At 41.4% G+C, this 26,153-nt stretch overlaps 1 long non-coding RNA gene across 1 annotated transcript in view; it reads left to right on the forward strand.

Moving 5' to 3' along the window:
• LOC122787413 overlaps positions 1-26,153 on the forward strand; it is a 419,813-nt gene that overhangs the window by 202,064 nt on the left and 191,596 nt on the right. The window contains exon 2 of the long non-coding RNA XR_006362567.1: positions 22,750-22,832. This is a non-coding gene — a long non-coding RNA (uncharacterized LOC122787413). The remainder of the gene's footprint in view (positions 1-22,749; positions 22,833-26,153) is intronic.

The raw sequence follows: 26,153 nt of genomic DNA on the forward strand, positions 1-26,153 counted from the left end.
ATGCGCAGTAAAATTATGTGGCCAAAAACAGAAATCAGGATTACTAAACCATTTACGGTTCAATAAATGTAGCCACGAACTGGAACAAGGTATTATGTTAATAAATAATTATGTAGAATGAACTGTTCTAAAAAAATAGTAACCGAAAGTTCCGTTAAAAATGTTTGGTCGTTCCATTGAAAATGTTGAAGATGTTAAAGGTAATGGCACGGGATGATCTTGTTACTATGTTACTGCGTACATATAGTGAAATGAATAAAGTCACTTCCAATTGTTATAAAACAGACGTAGTAAAACAATTGTGGTAAAAAACGTTATAGAACCTGAAGGTAAAGACCGTTGTAAATAACAAACACCTCTTCTTGTTGGTCTTATCTTGTCAGTTATATCACATCCAGGAACCCAATCAGACAGCTAAAAAGTAGAACCAATAGTCCACTAGTTGAATAAGCCAGTAAGCAAAAAGTAACAGCGAACCATGGATCCTGGTCACTCCAACAACTTTAATGTTAAGTTGTTGGAGTGACCAGGATCCATGGTTCGCTGTTACTTTTTACGTTCATATAACTTGCCAATTACAATGTGAAGACAATTGGTATGATATGGACATTGTTAGCCCCTGATATTCAATCCCTTGACTGCAAATATTGATTATTCATAAGCAGTGCTAAGTCTATTTATCAATAACATCCACCATAAAAATTAAAATTAACTATAATATCCCTTGCTGTTACTAAATATTAGTTGCCACATCAGGGCAGGGAAACTTATGAATCAGACTAGGATCAGTTTGATGGTCATGCAAAAATAAATATAGCCAACATCTAGCTGTTCAATAAGACACCATAGGGTCAGTATTCATATTCGATAATATTATTGAGCCCACCAATGTAAATATACCTCCTGTCAGGGTCATTTCCTATGTTAAAGTTGTGTGAAAAAAATCTCCTTGTTCACTAATAATTGCACTCCCAAAGGTCGGGTTAATGTTTTAAGAAAGCCCTTATAAGGAGCATTATCATATTGTCCAAAGGTGTAGCCCAAATCAGTTCCAGAAAGGTGTAAGAACTTGGTTAATATATGTCCCTAAGTACTCTTTAATGTGCCCCCATATAGAGCTAACACAAAAGTGTTTCTGTTTGGAATCAGAAAAAATGATATTCAGTACAAGAGCACAAAATGAAGGGAAATAACTAAGTGGTCTAGGGTTACATAAGGTGAAGCATAGCAAGCCTCATAAAGCAGGCTCAAAAGTTCAATGCCCCAAGAAACAAAATGCTAGGGCTTAGATCTAGTCTGAATGGTTCAGCAAAAACTGTTAATATTAATCATAGAGCTTGTTATACAAGGCAACTGCGAATATATTATAAATCCTACCCTTAACAATTAGGCACACTTCATTGTCCAATATGCATAACACCATCAAAACCCAACCTATAAAGCTGACACAAACATACCCCCGTATTCTATTATATGAAAATGGTATCCCAACAGACATTCAAGATTATCCACATTGTTTAAGTATATCAACAATTGTCAAGTTTCATGTTCAATAGTTGAAAGACATATACAAAATGGCCCAAAGCAGTAAATAACATACAATGTCCCAAAATCAAATTGAAAAACTAGTGTTAATATAGTCCAACCGAATGTCTGAAGCTATTTTTGTCGATCATAAACATTATTACAAACTGCGGCCTCAAAAAACTGGTACTGTTTAGAATGCAAAAACAATTCCAACTCGGCGATTTAAGAAGATATTCTGATGGTTCTGTTGATTATCACCACAGAATTAGTACACAGCACACATCCTGTTATTGAGAATGCACTACAGCCAGTCCTATAGAGATGGCGCCCAGTGCTCCAAAGGATAGACACCGTTAATACAGCTCAATGTCACAGGAATAAGTCAAAATAAATTCCCCTGGTGTTAGTGAACCCATATTATTTTTGTACACTCAAAATTGCAAAAGTGTTTAAATCACGCTCACTACTCACCATATATGAAAGTTCCAAAGGCTTGGTTTGAGAAGACATTCTAAAGATGCCACAGAATTAGTGCAAAGTGCACACCCTGTTAAGAATGAACTACAGCCAGTCCAAAAATGATGGCGCCCAATGCTCCAAAGAGTAGACACAGTTAATAGAGCTCGGGGGGGAGGGACCTCGGAGCCCATCACTGTCGGGTGCCGAGGAGGAGGTTTCAGCTTCTCGGGCGGGACCTCTGGCTCTGCCTGACAGGGGAATGCGTTCGAGGTCATGCGGAGTGTGTTGGAACCTGGTTCAACTCCACAGTCGGCTCCGTCCGCCCCTCCCTCTTTGGTGCCTCAGGTCAAGTCGACTCACTCCCTCATCCCAGACTGCAGAGAGCCAGCTCCTCAGGAATCCCCTGTGGGGATCTCATCCTCTTCCGAGGCCTCTCCTGTAGATTGGCAGAAGAGCCCCCTCGGAAGAGAAAGTGTAAGAGGAAACACATAGACTCACCTGAGTCCGTCACCTCTGACACAGATTTAGAGGATTCAGAGGGTTCCCCCCGTTCCCCTTCTGAAGATGTCTCCTTTGCAGACATTCTAGAAATCCTCAAACAGAGGGGAAATTGGCCAGCCCTCAGCCCTATGGGAGGATGAATTCACAATGTATCTTGAGGCGTTTGGCTCGCCCACCTCCTGGGTATCTCCCCCCTTTGACCCCCACCTCATGCAGATGGTAGCAAAAGGCATGGAGCGGACTCACTGATTCAGTGGACCCCACTCCCAGGAGACCTCAAAAAGGAATTTATCCGCAGCACCAGCAGATAAACAATTTCTGACCAAGGGGAGTTTTTGTGGATGCTATGGTGGTTGCTGCTGCCACTAAGAAGGAACTAGCTGATCCTTCCCCAGTGCCTGTCCATCCACCTAACAAGAGGTCTAGGTCTATGGACAGGTGCGGGGAAGCCGGATGTTCTTGTCAGCTGACCTTTGCAATGCGTTCTGGCTGAACTACCTATGCCATTTTACTGCGTCTTCAAAGAGACTTGATCAAAGAAGTTGCAGTGACATGTTGAAGGATCCTACAGCTGCATGGGTTTTCCAGGACAAGATGAACACTCAGCTGGCTACCTGAACTCCATAGCTAACTCCTCCATGCGCCTCCTTTCATATGCGGCTGATGGAGCGAGCAGGGCCGCAGGGACAGGTGTGGCCTTACGCAGGCATGCCTGGATGCGGCTATGCAACTTTGCAGACCCTTTTAAAACGTCGTTCACTAATTCCCCGTTTGATGGATCATCTCTTTTTGGTCCTCAAGTGAAAGCAACCTTGACTAGGTGCGAGACGGATGGCAAGACTCTTTCTGCCGTCGGAGTCAGTTTTTCTACTTTTTCTAGGCCTTACCCCAAAGGCCAGAAAAGTGGGAAAATGTGGTTCCGCAAACAATCTCAAGGGACTTCGCCTGACACACAGAGTCGGTTCCCCGCCAGAGGCAGAGGGGGGAACAACAATGGTAGAAGTCGCTCTAGAGGCAGGGGGGGTCCGCAGAACCAGGGCAATCGAGAAACTTTCTCTGATAAGCCCTTTCAGCATCCCTGAGGTGTTGCCCAACTGTCCACCTTCGGAGGCAGTCGGGGGAAGATTGTCACTGTACCCAGAAGCCTGGCTATCCCTAACTCAAGACAAGTGGGTACAGTCCATCATTTCCGAAGGCTATTCCATTCCCTTCGTTCGCATTCCAAACCGATCAAAAAAATCCCTTCCAGATGTTCCACCCACTCAAAGGGATCTTGCAGCTTTGGAAATTGCAAAGCTGCTTGCAAAAAGAGCGATTCAGCCAGTTCCAGCAGACCAGCAAGGATCCGGAATCTACTCCAGGTTCTTTTTAGTTCCAAAGAAAACAGGGGACTGGAGGCCAATTTTGGATCTCAGTATCTTGAACAAGTCGGTCAAGAAAACAAGATTTCAGATGGTCACGCTACAGTCCATCCTTCCCCTATTGGGAAGAAAAAACTGGATGTGCTCTATAGACCTTCAGGATGCGTACTATCATATAAAAATGAACAGACGCTCCAGAAGATTCCTCCGCTTCAGGCTGGGAACCAGTCATTTTCAATTCAGAGCCCTGCCCTTTGGACTCACCACTGCCCGGGTGTTTACCAAATGCATGGCAGTGGTAGCTTCTCACCTGAGACGTCAAGGATTCCAGGTGTTTCCATATTTGGACGACTGGCTCCTCACAGCTCCCACCAAGCATCTTCTTCTAATGGCCAGGGACTACACCTTTCGCATTTGTCAAAACTTAGGCATTTCAATAAATTGCGAAAAGTCTGTTTTGTCACCTTGTCATGTTATTACCTTCATAGGCGCAATTCTAGACACAGTCAGCATGTCGGCGAGGCTAACAGATCAGAGAATAACAGACATACACAAACTGGTCTCGCTCCTCTTCAGCAGCAACAGAGTCAAAGCCAGGTTAGTTCTGAAAGTATTGGGGATTATGGCGGCTGCCATACCTCTGCTTCCATTAGCCAGATTCCACATGAGAATCCTTCAATGGATGCTCTTCACACAATGGTCATACCAGCAACTTCCGATGTCCCACACCATTATGATTACGCAAACATGCAGGAATCATCTTCTGTGGTGGATGTCTTCCCCTCAGCTCTTCTTGGGAAGACCCTTTGTTCCTCCTCCGGTTGCTACTCTGACAGACGCCTCCCTGATCGGTGGGGGGCATTATCAGGGCAGAACTGTCCAGGGCACATGGCAACCAGACGAATGCCACTTGCACATAAATGTTCTAGAGATGAGAGCAGTGCTTTTAGTGTTGCAAGTCCTTCAAGACTCTCTTCCCTTGGGAACGATAGCAATCCAGACAGACAATATGTCTGTAGTGTGGTATATCAACAAACAAGGCGGAACCAGGTCCTATCCCTATGTGAGAAGCACTCAGACTGTGGCAATGGGCGATTTCTTCTCAGCGGTTTCTGATAGCAACGCACATCCCCGGGAAGTCCAATCAAATCGCGGACCAGTTGAGCAGAGCTATCCTCATGCCTCACGAGTGGTCTCTGAAAGATTCTATTGTGAGAAAAATTTTTCTCAAGTGGGGTCAGCCTTGCTGCGACCTTTTTGCTACTCCCCAAAACAGCAAGTGCAAAGATTATTTCACCCTATTCCCGCTACCAGGCCAGCCCAGCAGAGATGCTCTAGTCCAAGTTTGGCCCCGGGGACTTCAGTATGCATTTCCTCCGTTCCCACAAATCTCTCAAGTGAAACTGAAAGCTATCGCTCATGAGGCCTCCTTGATCCTCATTGCTCCTTACTGGCCTCGACAGGTTTGGTTCCCCTTTCTACATCAATTTCTGTTGGAGCAACCTTGGCATCTGGACCTAGTTCCAGATCTTTTGATCCATCAGTCGGGTCAGTTTCATCGCTCCCTCCTCTCTGAACCTCACTGCTTGGTTCCTCCAATTCCAACCTTAGCCAGGCTTCCTCAAATATCTCACGCTGTTCGAGATATTTTTGATAGCTTCCCATAAATCTTCCACCAAAAGATTTATCTGAGTAAGTGGAAACGTTTTGCCTATTAGGCTCAAGGAAGGGACATAGATCCTTTCACGGCTTCCATCCAAATAGTCCTTGATTTTCTAGCTGAACTCTTCCATGCAGGTTCATCTCCTTCTACTCTTAAAGTTCATTTGGCAGCTATTTCTAACTTTCATGTGGGCGTCTCAGAGTCTGCCATAATGTCCCACAAGCTTTGCAAAGCCTTTTTGAAGGGAGTTTTTCTACTCAGACCTCCTATAAGAAATCCTCCTCCTCCTTGGGACCTAAATTTAGTTCTCAGTTCCTTGATTCTCCACCCTTTCGAACCTGCAGCTTCCTGTTCTTTAAAATTGCTATCATGGAAGACTCTCTTTCTGGTAGCTATTACTTCAACTAGAAGAGTTTCAGAACTTCATGCACTCAGCTGTCGACCTCCTTATCTGTTGTTCCATAAGGACAGGGTATCTCACGAACCAACCGTCCTTTTTACCTAAAATAGCCTTGGTCTAACCTAAATCAAAGCATTGACCTCCTGTGTTTTTTCCAGAATATTCTAATAGGTCTGAACAAAATTGCATTGGCTAGATGTTCATCGTCAGTTAAGGTACTATTTGGATAGAACCAAACAATTCAGAAAATCTGACCAGCTGTTTGTCTCTTATGCAGAAGGCAGAAAGGGACTTTCTGTTTCTAAGGTATCACTATCTAGATGGCTAACATCTCTAATTTCCATTGTCTATGAAATAAGACACCAAAAGCTACCTAACAAACCTAAAGCCCATTCCACCAGAGCTTTGGCTACTTCTATAGCCTTCCAAGACAGACTGCCTATAGACACCATTTGTGCAGCAGCTACTTGGGCTACTCCTCACACTTTCATTTCACATTATAAGTTGGATTTAGCTTCCAGGCATAGAGCTAATTTTGGTTACACTGTGCTCAAGAGTCTGTTCCATTAGGCCACCCGGGACAAGGTGCTAGGGCCTTGGTCCCATCCAGCAAGAATGAATGCGAGATAGACAACTTAACATATAGAAGTTATGTTCTTACCATAGCGTTCCATGTTAGTTGTCTTCTTCGCCTTCTTCTTCTTAAGGGGCCCCACCCTCCTTCCCCCTGGCCTGGACAGACCTAGAGGAGTTTGATTGTGACCTCTCTTTCTACCACCTCTTTGCTATAGGTATATGCTCTGCTGTGCATATTTTTCCTGGATCAGGCTGTAGGTCACCGTTCTCTTCTCCCTTGTTTATAGAGGTGGACTTTGTTTCCAGTTATTCTGCTACTATTATTAGCTGGGCCTAGCTCACAAACGAGATCTGAGGTAACTCACGCCTAGCATTGTGGGATATAAGGGGAGCCTCGAGCCGGTGGAACCAACTCTCGAGCTTTTAGAGTGGCCGAGTCGGAGCCGAGGTCGGCTCCGAACCCATCCAGCAAGAAGAAGGCGAGAAGAAGACAACTAACATGGAACGTTATGGTAAGAACATAATTGATATTTGCAGTCAGGGGACTGAATAGAAGAGGCTAACATTGTCCATATCATACCAATTGTCTTCACATTGTAACTGGCAAGTTATATGAAGGTAGCATTGCTGTGGAATTGCCAACTTGGTCAGGATTGTCATATTTGGGATTTATATATTAACAATTTTGGAAATAATATTGTTTGCTTTCTACTTTGAATTGGTTTTGGATCAAGCCAAGGGTCTTGGTTGCTCTAATTGGGGCACTTTCATTTTGACTTCTTTATAGTCTTAACATCTGGCATTCACATAAGGGACAAATACGGCCTAAACAAGTGGTCATTCCACAAATTTATTGATCACCAATGGATCTAACCAACCTGTTGCAGGGCTTATCCTCAGATCATGATACTTTGGCAATATTTGGATGTGGTAATACAAGTAATCAGAATAATGAGCTGGAAGATTTGCCTTTGGAAAGTACATGTGAGGCACAATTTCTTAAATTAAATAAAAGCATGAGGTCCTTGCGGACTAATGTATGGCACTCAAAGCTCTGTAAAGCATACCTAACCAAAGGTATTTCACCAAGGGGGCTTAGGGTACGTATACAGCCATTAGTTAACATTGACAGAACAATGGGCTTTGGTTCAACAAAAAGCTTCCATGAGTTTTGGGGAAGTTCTAGCCGCCCACTATGAGAGAACTATTGATAAGGACATAATAGAAATCACTCAAATGTGTGCAGATATTCCGAAATTTGAAGGACCAGAATCCTATAATACTGGCCTTAGGAAACTTAGCCAGAATCGCTGAACTTTGGAACAACAATTGAAAGGTAGGAAAATGAGGAGGTTCCATAGGGATCTAGCTGACTATGAGAGTGGGCATCCCTTTTCCAATAATAAGCATGGCAGGTTTGAAAAACAAATAGAAAGGTTACCAAAAGGAAAAAAGACCAAGGTCCATTTTAAAGAAACCTCATCAAGCTAGAACACCTTGGGTGAGGAGTCCTCGTCAGGTTTTGAGCCTGATGCACAGCACGCTCCAGACTCCCCTGCTGCTAAACGAAGTAATACACATATCCCTTTAGGGGTAGGCAAAGGAGGGGAGGTAGGAAACACCGCAAAGGTAGACAATATGGAAAGATTGCTGAAACTGATGGTGCAGAAATAGATAACGTATTGAATATTTCAACCACCTCTCTGTCACCCACCCAAGTCAAAGTTTTGAATAAAGGTCTTAATTTTATACCTGTTTTTATATGTCTGAGGATACGTTTGCACAAGATATTACCTCATTTTGTAGATTACTTAACCTACGATTATTTTTTCAAACCGCATCTAATCCTGAATCGCAGGATGGTTTCAGATACCATAAATCAAATTTCACACCACCAATGCATCACAATGTTCTAATGTTACAGAATTGTATTCTCAAAGATCTGCATTTTCAGTCTAGGGAGTTACGTGCCAAATCCAACAACCTCTCAAAGATCGAAATGTAGTCTATCCATGAACTGGAAAACAATCATGATTTGGCAATATTACCTGCAGATAAGGGAGGGGCGGTAGTTGTCCAGGATTGGACCCAATATAATATAGAAGCTGAGAGACAGCTTACTGATGGTTGTTATACTCATATGATATTGGATCCAACTCCTGGTTTCAAGAAACAAATTGATCGTTTTTTTGGTATCAGCCAAAAATGAGGGAATCACCATGGATACCACTTTATATCATATTAAAGTGCTGGACCCTTTGAATCAATACATATACTGCCTACCCAAAATCCATAAGAATCTTGAAAATCCACCTGGTAGACCCATAGTCTCAGGTCGGGGCTCTATTACGAAACCACTATCCCAGTTTCTTACACAATATCTGAAACCACTTTTGAAATGGGTTAGGGCTCATATCCAGGACACTAAAAAATTCCTTAAGGTAATTTCTGAGATGCAGCTTGAGCCAGGGTGGTTACTCTGCACCCTAGATGTCTCTGCATTGTATACCAACATTCCCCACTGGGAGGGCCTGGAAGCATTAGAGTATTGGTTATACAAGTTGGAATTGTACCAAACTGGCTTCAGTACCTTTTTAGTTTGCCCTGCTTAACACTTTCTAACTAAGAATGTGTTCTACTATCAGAACAAATGTTATTTGCAAATTTAAGGCATGGCTATTGGAGCTTCTTTTGCTCCCATATATGCTGATCTATTTATGGCCCACCTTGAACAACTCATCTATAAAAATGCACACAGTCTATACCTAGATGAGATTGACATTTGAAGAAGATACCTGGATGACTGCTGGTTAGTATGGTGATCAGATTCTGATTATCTTATGGAGTTTGTTGGCTACTTAAATTATAACAAATGAGATATACAATTCAGTCAACTATAACATTGACAGGATTACCTTCTTAGATGTCATAGTAACTAGGAATAGTGACCATGCATTAGCATCAGAGGTGTATCGTAAATACCCCCAATACAACTCCCCTTCTTCATGCTTCCAGCTTTCATCCTCCACATATATGCAGAAACATTCTGAAATCACAATACTTGCGCATGAAATGAATATGTACAAATGATGCTACCTATGACGCCTATAAGGAAGATTTAACCACCAGATTCAGGAATAGAGGCTACAAAATGGGGAATATTTATGAAGCCAGACATTGGGTGGCCAATCGTGACAGGCAGTCCCTTTTGAGCTATAGGGACAAGTCCCTGGACAAGGACTCCACCATTCGACTGGTCACCACCTATGGAAGGAACACTGATGTTTTACTTAAGTGTTAGCAGACACTGGAACATCCTTTTAGCAGATGCCAAACTTTCCGATTTTTTTGGATGACAGATGTAATTTTTCTTTTAGGAGAGGTAAGAACCTGGGGTCATATTTGAGTCACTATAAACATGGATTGAGATGTAAGGGTGATTCCATACAAACAACTCTTATGGGGGACCAGCTTAAAGGATATTTTCCCTGTGATCATTGTACCCACTGCAGAAAAGTAATGAAAACAAGCCAGTTTAGTAGTAAAAATACTGGTCAAGTATTTGGTATTTTCTTTTTTGAAAATTGCCAGACGGATTAGGTGATCTATTTGGCTACCTGTACCTGTTCTGCGTTTTGTGTGGGACAAACATCCAGACCACTCAAATTCAGAATTTCTGAACACTATAGTGATATTGGGCATAAGAAGCTTACCAATGCTTTATATAAGCACACTGAGCCACACAAGAATGCATTTTTTTATTTCTGTGATATAATTACTGGAAACAGGATAAATAAAGCAGGATGGCATCAGATTTTGAATAGAAAGAAAAATAAATGGATTATTAATCTAGGGGGGGTTGTTTTCACCAGAACTTGGAGTACCTTTAATCAGGACTGCTAATTCATTAAATTAGAGCCTTAGCTAGTGGTTATATAAAAAGAGAGCAAGGTTTCATGTCTTCACTGCACTGATGAAGGCTATGTAAATTTTACAGCCGAAACTGGTCTGTTTTGTCTCTCATTTTATTCTATGCTTTTGAGTTAGTTTGGAATAAACACTGAATGCTAGTCTGCTGGCTCCCTTCTGTTTTGTATTGCTATTAGGTCTTTGGAGCCGTGCAGTTGCCATACTTGCAGGGGCTGCTCAACTCATACCTCCTATACTGAGCCAACAGATATCGCCAACATCCTGGCCAATAGATTTGTTGCCAACTTTACCCCTCCACCCCAAAAAAACAATCACAATACTGGAGGAATGACAGGCACCCAGCATTACTGCAGCACAGGTTAAAGCTGCATTGTCCAAGGCCAAGAATACAGCTTCCATGGGACCTGGCAATATCCCTGGATGTGTTCTGCATGAACTACAAAGTGAACTGGCAGCACATCTGAGTGCATTGTTCAATCACAGCCTCACCTCAGGCTTTGTCTCTACCGAATGGCGCACTGCTACAGTCATCCCTCTTCATAATGTAGGAGCGACTACAGACCCTGGGAATTATCGCCCCATTAGCCTGATCAGTCTGATATGTAAGGCGGTGGAGCGCATCATCATGGACTTAATTAACAAGAATATAGGGAATCTCCAAACTCTAGATCCCATGCAATTTGGTTTTGTGAAAGGTACATCATGACTACTCAACCTGCTTGACTTCTTTGAGTCCGTCACTAAAGCTGTGGATGAGGGCAAGTCAGTTCATACAGCCTACCTTAATCTGGTCAAGGCCTTTGATACCATTCCCCACACAGGAATTATTGATAGTCACTAAACTAGGCGTTAACCCATATATCACTAGGTGGGTTGCAAATTGGCTCACAGATAGAACCCACAGTGTGAAAGTAGTGGACTCCAAGTCAGACTGCCAACCAGTCACAAGTGGAGTCCCACAGGTATTAGTCCTGGGTCCTCTTCTGTTTGGCATCTACTTCTCAGAAGTCCGGGCCAACATGGAGGGACTCTGGCTGACCAAGTTCTTGGACTACTGCAAGGTGGGAGCCATTATTAACTCCCCGAGTGATGTAGACATACTACAGAAAGTCCTCACTGAGTCCAATGACTGGTCTCAAAACCATGGCCTTAAGCTTAATGCCATAAAATGTGTCATCATCCCCTTTGGGAAAAACTCTGTTCCCACTAAATACTACATCGATGGGAGCCCACTGAACACTGAAGGCATTATAAGAGATCTGGAGACGCAGGTTGACAGCAACCTCTCCTTTGGCCACCACATTGCCAGAAAGTCCTTCTGTATGGCACATCTCATTACCAAGGGCTTTGCATCCAGGAAGAAAGAGGTCATAATCTTTCTCTCTACTCTTCCCTCATTAGGCCAGTCAGTATAATGCCCCATTTGGCATGTACCTCACTAGACACATGCAACAGCTGGAAAGGCCACAAAAGTATCTCATGAAGAGGATCCAAGGCCTTAAACACATGTCCTACATGGACAGACTCAAAAAAAAAAACTCCAGCCATTCTTTGTCTCATATCGTCTACTAAGAGGGGATTTCTACTTGACTTACAAAGCCGTGTCTGACCCAGCTCTGTTAGAAATGCTACATCTAAAGAAATCCAAATCCCTCCACACCACATGCTCCAGAGACCTCAACTTCATTACCAACAACATGCTGGTGGGACAGATTCATAGCCCAGAGACTGCCCACTCTGGAATAGACTTCCCATACGTATCAAGCAGAGCACCTCACTGGTCCTCTTCAGGCGAAATCTTGATGAGTGGATGGGAAATATAAAGTTCACCCTGGGGATCACTGCAGTGGCTCTACTTGATAGAGGCACTGGGAACTAATGTCAGGCAGCACGATATCAGGGCACTTCTTTGGGCTAGGCTTGTAAAGGCTCCATGGCCATTAGCCTAGTACACATCTGTGAACCTATGAAAAGAAAAATCCACCCCATACCCTACATGTCTGTGCCATTTTTTTGTCCAACTGTTATAAAGTGAACATTTAACAAGAAATGCAAAGAGATCAGCCACAGAAGAAACTTTGCGGGGAGCTCTAAGACAAGTTTAGATCTCCGAACCTCCTCTTAGAAACAAGACGTGCCTCCAAGCACTTCAAAACAAGAGAATGACCTTGCCATTTTGCACCACATGTTCCTCCATGACCCTCCTGTGTTTGCAGATTCGAGAGCTACTCTTGTACTTTCTTGGGGTGCAATGGTTGTATGCTTGTTAGTTCATTGCAAAATGCATTTGTTTCATTGGTAATAAGTACTGTGACAGTGCATGGAAGATTTCCCTCTCTGAGATTTGATCCCTCTTCCCGTCAACTTGCAAGAATGTGAGTGAAACCTTAGACTACTTTGTGATTATTGTACATCTCACTACTTACTCACCACTGCTACTCACCCTGTCTTGTCCTCTGAAATGCTGTAAATGAAAATCCTATTTTGCCAATGATATTATTTCCCATATTTATATGGAATACAGTTCCCCACTGACATCATTTTGATGCGAGACCAACGTGCAGCTAGTGGCAAAGCATAATTAAAATGGGACACCAAGCTGTGACTTCAAATTTATATTATGTTACTAATGACAGTGTATAAGTCTTGTTACAGTGGCTATCAGAACAGACCAAGTATCTGTGAGTTATATGAATGACACTGACTTCGTTTAACTCCAGTCTGCAGCTGTGTGCCTTGTAATTTTCTTTCCGATTGGTAGTGACCTGACACCTGGCTCAGACTTTTACATGCTGTCTTGATTGTCCTTTTATCTGCAGAAAAAAATAGTTTTTTTTTTTTAATTTTTTTTCAGGGCTGTCAAACAACCATGTCCTTTGACATAGATTTTTATAATTTCTATTTTTTTTTCTATTTCTTGGATTATGATGATCAGTCAAAAGCTACCAACTGGCTTTACTTTGGAAGTCACTGCAGTTCGCTAACAATGTTTGGTATACTAGCGATTGCATAAAAGTGCAAGGGACATAGTAATTATGCAAAAATGGCATGCTGGACTGAAAGTTTTGGAAAAATAAAGTCAAGTTGTAGCCATTTCTGTGTTTTTTTCTTTCTTTTTTTTATCTTTTGCATCGTAAACCCTTCAAACTTTGATAAACAGTTAAAGTTGTGGCATTGTGTGTGTTTATGTATACATACTTATATTTGTATAGGTATATACAAACTCCTTTATACAACTTAATAAGTTGTGTACATAGTTACAGATGCAGACTACATACGTATATGTTTTTAAAAGCTGAAACACTGTTTATAGGTGTATACTTGGCTAACGATCTCTCACCATCCAAGGTTTGAAACTCCTGCCCAAGCCCAAGTCCAACAGGCAGTCAGACAAATTGGGAAATGAAGGTGCTGCTCGGAAATCCGTGGCACCGCATTATTTTGCCCTCAAAACCGACAAATGCCGAGGAATTCGGTATAGTTGAGAGTACGTTCTCAACCTTCCAGATAATAAAAATGAGATTAAATCTCTATCCAGTGGTGAATTTTTAGTGTTTTGCCATCTGGTACAGAGGTGATCAAAAAGTGTGATGAGAGGCAAGCTGATCCAGGGAATCTCTAAGATTTTTCAGCCCTCCTTTTCCATATTTTTCAAGGGATTTTTTAACACCTCATCCAGTTTTGTCAAAAAGCAGAAAAAAACAGTTTCAACAAAATACAGGTAAACAGACAATTAAGAAGAAATGGCAAAGGAGCTTCTACAAAGAAGCCTTGAACCACCGAAAACCAAGGACAGTCCAAGTCTGAATGACAATTCAAGAGACCTTGCGATCCCCTCCACACCTGGCCCCTTTTTTCTTCCAGAAAGACAGAATCTCCATTTTCAGCAACAGATAGTTTCAGACAAATGGGTTCTGAAAATTGTTAATTAAGCTTACAGATGGCAGTGACAGGAAATCCCTTCTTTCCAAGGGGTGGGAGAGGGGTGTCATTCCTCATCCTTGAGAATCAGACTCTTGTTTCCACCCGTTCATTACATGCTGTTCCAGGAAGAGAGAGAACCAGTTCCTCCTTCCCAGGTCAGAGTGTTTTTATTCAAGGATGTTCCTGGTGCTAAAGAAAGTGCTTGTTTCTGGACCATTCTTTTCTAAACCTGTTTGTGATAATGCCCGTATTCAAAATGATGTCACTTAGCAACTTGTTCCTTCATCTTCCTTTTTCAAGTTTCCTGGTAACCCACTACTTAAAAGATGCTCATCATCGCATCCCTATTTATCCAGCCTTGAGGCATTTCTTAAGGTTTTGTTTGTTTGTTTGGATCGCATTATCAGTTCCCTGCCTTATCCTTTGGACTACCCACAGCAACAAGACTGTTCATTAAGTGTCTAGCTCCATTTATAGCTTATTGCAGGCGACAGGGTATCCACATTTTTCCATGTTAAATGACTTGCTTATCTAAATAAGGAAAAATACAAATACCATATTTAGATGACTTGGTTATCTTAGCAGAGTTTTTTTTTTCAAAATCTCTGGATTCTCTCTTGGGAGAGAGAGCTCTTACACAAACTGCGATTCCAAGAAAACATTCTGCAGTCTTTCTTTACTCCTTCACAGAGGATTGTATTCCTGGGATGTCAACTAGACACTTAAGAGCAAAGAACTTTTCTTCCACAAGAAAAAAATAGATCCAGGAGCACAAACACCTGTCCTGTACAGATAGGCTAACAGCCCTGCCCTACTTAATCTCGTACAGACTGCTCAGAGGTGACCTGTGTCTGGCATACAAGGTCATCTCAGACTCAGCCTTGATAGAGTTGCTGTATATCTGTATGTCAAACTTCACTCGCGCAACCCACACACAAGGCCTCAACCTGGTCTGTGACATTAATAGAACTTGTTGGTGAAAGATTTCCTTCTCCATGTCAGAGTACCTCACTAGCCCTCTTTAAGAGGAACCTGGATGACTGGATGGGAAATGGAAGATATACCCCTGGGAGCCCACCTGTGTCCCTGCTGGACTTTCTGGTTTAAAATCCGTATTTGAGCTCGTTTCCCACCTTTCCTGTGACTAGTCTAGTCCAGATACAGATTTGCTATATCCAGGACTGTTTGTAAGCTTCTGAGCCCCCCAAGCCTTTCTATGTTAGAGGGAAGCCTTCTAGCTTATCAGTGGGAGTGGTAAGCTCTACGTAGCCTATCTACCACAAGAGTGGTTGCTGGCCCAGAAATTGTAGTTTATTGGCCGTTTGGACAGTTTTTCCATTTCTTTCAACCTTATGGTCTAAAAGCCAGTGTTTGCGCTTTTTCCCACCTTTCCTGTAAATAGTCTAGTCCAGATACAGATTTGCTGTATCCTGGACTGCTTGTAAGCTTCTGAGTCCCACAAGCCTTTCTGTGTTGGAGGAAAGCCTTCTATCTTATCAGTGGGAGTGGTAAGCACTTGGTTGCCTACCTACCACAAGATCCAGGTACAGATTCTTAGTTTTAGCCCTTGAATTTGCTTATTCTTGCTCAGCACTTGTTCAGAACTTGTTGTTAGCATTAAATAAGCTACAAATTACTACAGCACTCAACATTCCTCTTTACCTAGAGGAGAACAATTTTTGTACTTACTTTCCTCACTTGGTTAGAGAAAAACAGCTCTTACACTCGATTTCTTCACTTGTCTAGAGGAAAGTAGTTTTTTATTCAGGCATATCCAAGGGTCCCAGTGTTCTCTCCCATCTATCTGATGAATCTGGGCATCCTGGGGCACAATGTAACAGTTGCCTCATGTACACAGACAACCCTCTCCTCCTACCACCCAACACTACAACCTGTGAGAGATGCACTTGTCTAGCCAAACTGGAGGTAGAGCTCTCTCCGACCAAGACTGAACTTGATAGCCAAGAGGAGAAGGTAAGCACATGCACCACACCACACTCATCACATAGTCCCACAAAATCTACACCACCAAATCCACACATAGAAACACAAAAACATTCACGGAGGCTCTCAATAACAATCTGCTCAAGCAACAGAGACCTCCAAAGCAGAAATGCAAGCAACCTCCACCCCCAACACAACCCAAATGACACATAGCCCACAGACTGTGTGCCAATAAACCACAGCCCATAAGACAAAACAATGTACCCAGCACACTAGTCATAGGTGAATCTATAGTCAGGCACACTGATGTCCCACTCACCAGGCTAAACAAGGAGAAGGTTACTGTCAGCTGCCTGTCGGGTACCAGGATCCGCCACGTAACCCAGGCACTCAGGTCACTCCACAACAAGTACAAATATGACTCTATCATTGTCCATGTTGATATGAATGACCTGAGACATACCTCCCTGGACTATATGAAAAGAGACATGGAAGAGCTCTCCGATCTTGTAGCCCAGGCAGGTATGACCCTGTCCCTGAGTAGCATCCTGCCATCACCCATAATGATGCTGCAGTACAAGGACAAAATGATTGACTTCAACAATTGGCTAAGCTTCTGGTGTCATTCTAAGGGGATCCAGTATCTGTATGCCTGGGACGACATGGTCGACAGACCACACTGCTTTGCCAGAGATGGCCTGCACCTGTCACCCTGGCTAGGTTCAAATGACAAATTCACTACCGTAACAGGAACAGGCAAGCAAAAACTGAGTGTAATGCTACTCAATGCTAGAATTCTAAATCTCAAAATGCACTCACTCGAGGCACTCCTTAAAATGGAGAACATTGCTATCTGTGCAGTGACTGGGACCTGGTTCAAGGCTCTAGAGAGCACCCCTGCATTACCAGGCTTTAACTCATACCACACTTTTCAGCCATCTAACCTGGACCAGAACACCAAAGGCGGAGGTGTGTCCATATTCATTAAGGATATCCACACCTCCAGGCTAGTTGCACAGCATAATGCATCTGAGGTTGCAACTAACTCTGGACAAAACTGCAATCAATCCAAATTGTAGCTCATTACAGATCCCTCACCATGCCCCAGGATTCCCACTCCTCTTTTCATGATATACTGGAAAATATTAGGGTTCAACCAAACACCCTAATAATGGGCAATTTCAACTACATCACCATTAACTGGGAAAACTACTCATGTACCAACTCCACTTTCTGGAATTCATAAATTCCAGTGCCCTGGATCAACTTATCCACACTCCCACCAGGGACAACAGTATCCTAGACCTGCTCATTACCAATATGAATGACCGGTGTTCCACACCTGAAGTCAACTCCTTGTTGGTCAGATCTGGCCATAAGCTAATCACTCAAGATGTCCACATCCCACCCCCACCCACCATTAAGGAAACCATGGTAAAAAAATTTCTCCAAAGCCAACTTCATGATGCTTAAGACAGAAGTGGCGAACTTCAAGACACCCGTGCAAATGGACAATACAGTTACGACTGCTGAATCCTACGCAAATGCACTCTATAAGCTATCCCAAACAGAACCAAGATGCTATCCTCCAAAAAAAAGGAAGCCAATCTGGTGGTCTCCTGCCATAAACAAACTCTACAACAGAAGGAAGAAACTGTTGCAAAAGGGAGTAAAATGACATGAGTGGAGGAGCTCCCTGGTCAGCCTCAGTAAGAAGCTGAAATCCCCTTATAAGATCCTCCAAAGCTAGCTATGAAAACAAAATTGCCACTGATTCTAAGGGCAACCACAAAGCGTTCTATAGCTATGTCAAGAATCTCAGTGGCAACACCCAGATCTGCTCAGAGTTACAGCACACCGACATGAAAATTACAGAACCAACTGATATTGCCAGCATCCTGGCAGGTACGTTCAGTGCTAACTTTACCCCCCTCTCACCCCCTAAAGGGCCCATATCTATATAGGAAGAATGCAGAGTCCCCTGTAATCACATCTATGCAGGTAAAAGCTGCATTCTCTAAAACCAAAAACATAGCATCCATGGGACCACACAACATCCCAGGCTGCGTTTTACATGAACTTCAGAACGAACTGGCTCCCCACCTAAACACCATGCTCAATCATAGTCTCACATCAGACTTTGTGCCCACTGAATGGTGCACAGCAACAGTTATTGCACTCCACAAAGGGGAGCCACCACTGATCCTGGGAACTATCGCCCTATTAGCCTAGTCTGCAAGGCCATGGAACGTATCATTGTGGAACTCATAAACAAAGACATTGATAACCTCCAAACTCTGAACCCCACCCAGTTCAGGTTTGTGAAAGGCAGATCATGCCTTCTGAACCCGATTGCCATCTTTGAGGCAGTGACCAAAGCCGTAGATGAGGGTAAGGTGGTTCACACAGCCTATCTTGACCTCGCCAAGGCTTTCAACACCATCCCCCATTCTGGAATTATAGCTAAACTCATTAAACTAGGTATAAATCCCTACGTCATAAGATGGGTTGCCAACTGGCTCACTGACAAGAACCCACACTGTAAAAGTTGCAGACTCCAAATCTGACTTCAAACTAGTGACAAGTGGAGTACCACAGGGTTCAGTCCTGGGACCCCTCTCCTGTTTGGTATCTACTTCTCTGAAGTACAGGCTAACACAGAATGCCTCTGGCTAATGAAGTTCGCAGATGACTGCAAACTAGGAGCCATAGTAGAGTCCGCAAATGATGTGCACTCCACATTTAGATTTAAAACCATTTTGAGTTTTAATAAGCATGATGTCCAGATAACTAATACAATCGCTATTGGCTTGGTAAGTGAAGGACAAAAAAGATGTAGAACCATTAATGTGTAAAATAAAATCATCTAGCTCTTTCTGGGTCCCCTCCCAAATGACAAAAATGTCATCCAAAAATCTGAAATAAGCTTTTATATTGGTGAAAAATGCACTCTCAAAAACATGTTGAGTTTCCCATTCTAGTAAGACCAGATTAGCGTAGATGGGGGCACAAGCTGCCCCCATAGCAACTCCACTCACTTGTTTATAAAAATTACCTTCAAAGGTAATAAAATTGTTATCTAAAACTATTTCCATTAATTCTAGTAACAAAAGCTTCCTGTCGGATGTTAAATCAGAATGTTTGTGGATACTAGTTTCAAAAAAACTCAAACCCTTCCTTCCTTCCTTTTAAATCTTAGATCTATAGAAAACCCACATGGTGTAACAGTTACCTCCATTTTGATAGCCAACATCCGCATTTTCAGAAGAAAAGTATTATAAAAGGACAAGCTGTTAGAGTGGCGAGGATGACATCAGAATTTGATGACCTCTTAGAGGAATTTTCTATTCCAGGTGAAATGTTTAGGGAGAGAGGTTACCCCAGAAAGTTGTTAGTAGAGACACTGGGGGAAGTGTATCAGGGATGGGGTACCCGTTATAAACCTTTACTTGGCCCACCGCTTGTCCACTACAGTCAACCTAGAGCAGAAATCCAAGGATTTTTCTGGATCATGTTCCATTGAACACAACAACTTTTCCTTGGTTTTCAAAAAGATTTTGCAGGACAATTGGCCTATCCTTAAGACAAACACAGACGTTATGGAGGTAGTAGGAAACAAACCTACTTTCATACACCGAGTGGGCAACAATTTTAAGAGAACCTTAGAAGGAAGGGATACTTCATTCAGGCATGTTAGGGGTACCCACCCATGTGGTAGATGTGTACAGTGTCCATGTATCCACACCTCAGACAGTATTATTTTGAACAATGGCCTGGGGAGTATAGTAAAATTTTGTAAGGGCAATTGTTATACCAACATGGTAGTTTATTTGGCAACCTGTGGCCATTGCCCAAGTTTTTACGTGGGCAAAACAGAACGGCCACTTAAAGAAAGGATATATGAACACAGGAATGACATTAGAATTAAAAAAGAAACCAGTGCCCTATACAAACATACAACATCTTGTCACTTTCCTCCACTTTTTAAATTTGGCATCATTGATGTTGTGGACATAGAATCTAAAGGGGGAGATGCCAAAAATCTCCTGTTACAAAAAGAGATTAAATGGCAATTGAGACTCTGGTCCAACATCCCCCCCAGGACTCAACGAATACATTAACATAAAAGCCATTTTGGTTGGTAAAGCTAACTATGTCTAAATCCATACCAATTTTACTTTATTTTTTACAAAAAAAATAGATTTACTATACTAATGAAAGGATTCATCTTGTATTTTACTATTTCATTTTTAACAGACATATAACACAAAGGATTTATACATTTTTCCTATAACTCAAATATTAGCACATTTAGACATATATTTTTTAATTTTTAATATTTACATATTTAAATATTTACATATATACATATTTATATATTTATATTCATACATTTATATACATACTTTCATGTCTCTTCAGCATTTTCATTTATTTGTAACATTTAATTGAGTTTCATGTGAATTTTTACAAAAAACAACCTTGTGGAGCTTTAATCAACCTGTGATATAAGCATTTTAAGCATCTTTTTGATTCTAATTAATTTTAACTGTTTTTTTTAAATTCTTAATTGTTTGATTGAAATATTGAAGGGAAATGTTTCTGGGTATATGCACATGACACTTATAAAAAGCCTTTTGCACCAGTGGGATTTCATCTGATGAAGTTTGCCTAGTAGCAGACGAAAGCGCTCATTTCTGAACTGGACCTGTTGTTATTGATTTCATTAAAGGATTTGGCTCTACCAGTGGAACAGTGATTTTTTCTTAAGTGAGAAAATGACTTAAATTGTTTATACCATTGATCTGCCAAAATGTATGCCACAGATTATAATCTGGACAAATTATTATACTTTTCTCATAACAACGCAGGCTCAGTTTGTCTAAGTATCACATCTGTGCGTCCGGTAACTTCTTTCTGACTTCCCTTTGTAAATTTAAGGGTGATAACTGAGATTCTCCGAACTATGGAAATGTAAGTAGGATTGGTGGAAAAATACATACATCTTGTGAAATTGCTATATCTCAGAGAATTTCTTTTTCATCAAGGTTCAGTTATCTCAAAGTTGGTGCACAGAAGTAGTCTGGGTATGGGGAGTGTAGGGTCTTGCACCTTAGAAAAATGCTTATGAATTTGCAACAGTGACTTTAACAGATCATTATTTATATTGAATTGTGCCTTATTTTTTTTGTAGTTTTGGGACTTACACTGTCAAATCTCAAACTTCCAGTAGGGCATTATTCACTCTCACTCATACCCATCCTAAATCAAAGTTATGACAGAAATTCTAACTCTTTTTCCACTTGACATCCATCCCAAGCATAATCCAGCAGAAACTGAATCCCCACCCCCATTGCTCATGTGTTTTATACAAAAGTATATTCATTAGTACATATCCATTCTCAGTAACTCGCTCACCATAAGCTCTGGTATAACTGTAGTACATCTCCTGTCTGTACACCAGTCCCAAGCAACAGATATTTAAATCCTGCCTCCACATGGCTTAGTTTTCACCAGTACAATCCTTTTTATAAATGGAAGCCCACCCTCCTTTTTACACACTTATCCCTAACGTGATCCTTTGTAAAACTGCAGATCCTCCCTTCTTAATACTGCTTCCATTCCAGTCTACCAGATCCACCTGATAAATTGAGGATGCTGGTGCAGCATCATACTGTTGCCAAGGAATGTGTCAGCTCCCACAACCCTGCGGCAGCCTTGTGAGCTCCACAGTCACTGCCTTCAGGGGGTGAGTTTGTGCTTCCTTCATTGCTCAGCCACCATACTAAGTGGCATACCTCTTATGCAGCCTGTAGCCTACCAGATTCGTAATGTTACTTCATTGCAGTGAGCCTAGGCTGCCTCCCTCCCCCAGGATGGGTGAGTTGGCATCGTCTTCCTCCCTGCGGCCTGCTGTTGATTGAACACTAGTCCTGTGGGACACAGTAAGGGCTTTATGTCTGATTTAAAATACCCGTTTCTTTTTTTCTCAGATTGCTTTGTTGCTTTTACTCTGTTTTACTTTGTATCTTGTGTTATGATTGCAAGGGATTAACCATGGCTAGGGTAACATACAAATGTACCAAAGCAAAAAGGAATCTTGTGGAATAGCTCAGCCAACTGTACAAGGAACACTCTGATTAAAGTGAGAAAAAAACAATTTATTAAGTGTTCTTTGGACAATTGGCTAAGCTATTCCTCAGGATTCCTCTTTTCCTTGGTTTCTTATCTATAGAATCTTTGGGAAAGTTTTTTTCTTCTGGCAACATAGAAATATAGCAGCTTGAGCCAATAATGTAAACCTTATTCTTCACAGTGTGGATCTGTGCTGATAATCAAAGGAATATTACTCCCAGTATGCTGTCTCATCCTGTAGATACTGTGAAGTGCAAATATGCTTTATATGCCTCTGTTCTATCAATTAAATCAAAACTTTTTCTTCCTGTCGCTGAACTTTTTTGTAGATGTTGAAAGAAGGAGGACTCCTGTATGCAGCTTTGTTACACCTTTGGAGGGCTCAGAAGCAGATGAGCATCGTAAGCCAGAGGTGAGTTCTAGAAAATTTTAGATGATATTTTGTAGAGATTAACAATGTGCTACTTATTTTGAATATAAACTGAACTGTGAGCCAAAATGTACAGAGACTTAAATCTTTTAGAGTAATGTTTGTATTTTCCGGTACAGCACACAGAAAATTCATTGAAGTGGTGTAAGGCAAAAACCTGTGCTACTTGAAATACCTGGCTTCCTTATTGCTAACAGATGTTCTATCCCCCCCCCCTTTCGTTATGGAAACTCTGTATTTCAAAGCTTCGGACAGAGGTCCAAAGACAAGTGACTGATGGGAAACAAAATCCGGAGGATGCAGCTTATTTTTTCCCCATTTCCTGGCAGAAATAGCCAAAAACAGGTACTCTTATGTAAGCCTCCCCCTTCTCTCTCTGCATGTGTGTGTGTGTGTGTGTGTGTGTGTGTGTAAATATATATATATATATATATATATATATATATATATATATATGTATATACACACACACACACACACACACACACACACACACACACACACACACACACACACACCCCTGAGTGTGTCTGTCTTTTGCTCTCTCTAGGCATTTGCAGCAATGTTTTAGTAGTGTAAACAGCATGATTAAGTGCTGTTGTTGCAACTTGTTTTGAGTCATGGCTGGGGAGTCTGCCCCCTCCCCCCATACTCCAGATTTAACACTATTTATCAACAGTATTCCACATTGCCATATTGCTCTGAATGGACACTTTTTGGCTTCCTAAAACATGTTGCTAGTTATTCAGTAACTCTTGCAACCATTTTATTCTAAAGGAAGGCCACACACTAATTTTCATAACCCCCACTTTTCCCAAATCTGCAATAGTAGAAAAGTAAAGCAAAACAAATGTAAGGCTTGAAACTTAGCAAACATCCTTAGCTATTTTAAACAGTTATTTGTACTTGAGTGACACTTTTTTGATGAGTGACTGTACAGACACCATACTAAGTGAAGCGTAACAGAAACAACAGTCAGACAACTGAAAACAGAAATGGAGAATTCTGTTCTTACCCTACAAAAGTGACTTTTCTTTTTTTAAGATTGTTGCCTCCAGCTCTTCATACCTGACATGAGCCCATTCCACTCTCCAACCCTACCCACAGATCCCACCCCCTACTTAACTTATATCTAGTTCCAAGATCAAAGTATCCAATCAAATATTTCTCCCCCACACAATGAGAAATACAGTAAGCTCTCGGTTAACTGGAACTCAAGGAACCAGAAAAAAATTGAAGAAATGCAGTACAGTATAAATAATTCAGTTTTAATTGTGTTGCACTTTAACCCCCCCCCCTCCCCCGCAGGAACATAGCTCAAGTTTTTAGAGTTTTAACAAGGAAGATGCAAATAAATTTCCTCTCTCCCCAACCTGAGAAGTCAAACTGCTAAAATGTCAACATTCGCTCCATACTCAGTTGGTATCAGATTGCACATTTTCTCTCCGATTTCTCACACACACTGTTCAGCTTTCATACATCTCTCTGATCTCTCACACACCATCACTACTGCTTTCATACATGCATTTTCTTTCTCTCTCTGTTCAGTTTATTCAAATTCAATACCATTCCACTCAGCATGCCACTGAAAACCGTTCCGAATGCCACGCTTTCTAGGGGAAATACAAGTTTAAAATTTTATTCCAGCTAGGCTTTTAATTACTGTATTTCAGTATTAAAATCAAATCAATACAGTGTTGATGGTGTGGTATAGTATAGGGTACAGTGTTTGTCAGGTCTATTTTTAATAGTAACTTTCAAACAACCAGAAACTGCAGTTATCCGGCATCTACCAATCCCTATGGGTGCCTGTTAACTGAGAGTTTACTGTAATGGCATTCCATTGCTACTGCTATATACAACTAATACAATGTGTCCTGCTAATACCAGTCCCTCCTGTAGACTTTCCTGCCATCATTATTCAGTCACTATGTCTCAGACAGGTTCCTATTACATGATCAAAAGTATAAAACTTTGAACACCACAAGATCGAACTTGTATGTTCGAAGTTTTATAATTTCAAACACAAAAAAAAAAAAAAGTAACTAACTGTTGTTAGCAGGGGGCAAGCCCCCCTGCACCCCCCACACCCCCGCTCTTTAAATATACCAACTCCGAGATCGCACTACAGTGTGGAAAGGGAATATTTTCCTTAACTGCACTGTAGTGCGATCTCGGAGTTGGCATATTTAAAGAGCGGGGGGTGTGGGGGTTGCAGGGGAGCTTGCCCTCCTGCTTACAACAGTTATTGAGCTGTTTTGTTTTGTTTTAATTCAAATTGCTGAAACTTCAAACATTTGTGTTCAGTGTTTTCAGGTTCGAAGTTTCAGCAATTCGATAACGCAGTAGGAACCCGTCTCAAACATGCCCAAGAACTACTACCTCCATCCTAAGTATACTACTAATTACTCTGTTATGCAACCACATATCACATTCACTTAGTTTATGCTGTAATCATTGCATTAAAAGCCGCATACTTGCAAAAGCTATAATCCAGAAAAATAATTACTCCATTATCTCCGTAATCTATGGCACCAATCCATTATACTTGTTCCAAATCTTATATTTAAAGTGCTTCTCAAAAACTCAACCTCCCGTCCTTACCTAACTTTTCAAAGTCACCCCTACAACAAGAAAACTTAGTGGCGACATGCATCCCAGCCCTTGACCTTCAACAACTACTCCCATTATCTCCCCCCACCAACTCTGCATACAAAAAACATTTCACACTACCCCATAAATCACACAAAAATCCATTTGTCAAAACTTATTAACTTAGACATTCAAAGCATCTGTAATAAAAATAACCATTTCAAGCTTGAGTTGCTACCAGTAGTCCTCATGTTAGGACATAAACAGAAACTTGGCTGAATTCACAAGTTGCTAATGAAACAATACCCCTCCAGGGATATGACATACTGCAGCTAACCACAAAAACTGAGGAAGCCTGGTCATTGTATATAAAAATAATCTACACATACAAGCCCAATCTCAAGACCTACCCATTTCAACAAAGCTGAAATTATTCTCATTCTTTCAGATTGATCCACATAAAATCCATGTGTGCAATAGCTCTCTCCGTCTTTGTGTCTGTGTGTGTCTATGTGTGTGTGTTTGTGTGTGTATATATATATATATATATATATATATATATATATATATATATATATATATATATATATATATATAATCACTGCATAGTAACAGAGAGAGTAATCCCTCCCTTCTTGAAGATGAATTAAACTAAGTATTCCTAAAGATGCAACCTAAAGCAGTCATACTAGGGGACATTAATATTAGCTG

Source organism: Protopterus annectens, chromosome 13.part0, assembly GCF_019279795.1.
Source record: "Protopterus annectens isolate FY-2018-M chromosome 13.part0, PAN1.0, whole genome shotgun sequence".
NCBI classification, from domain to species: domain Eukaryota; kingdom Metazoa; phylum Chordata; order Ceratodontiformes; family Protopteridae; genus Protopterus; species Protopterus annectens.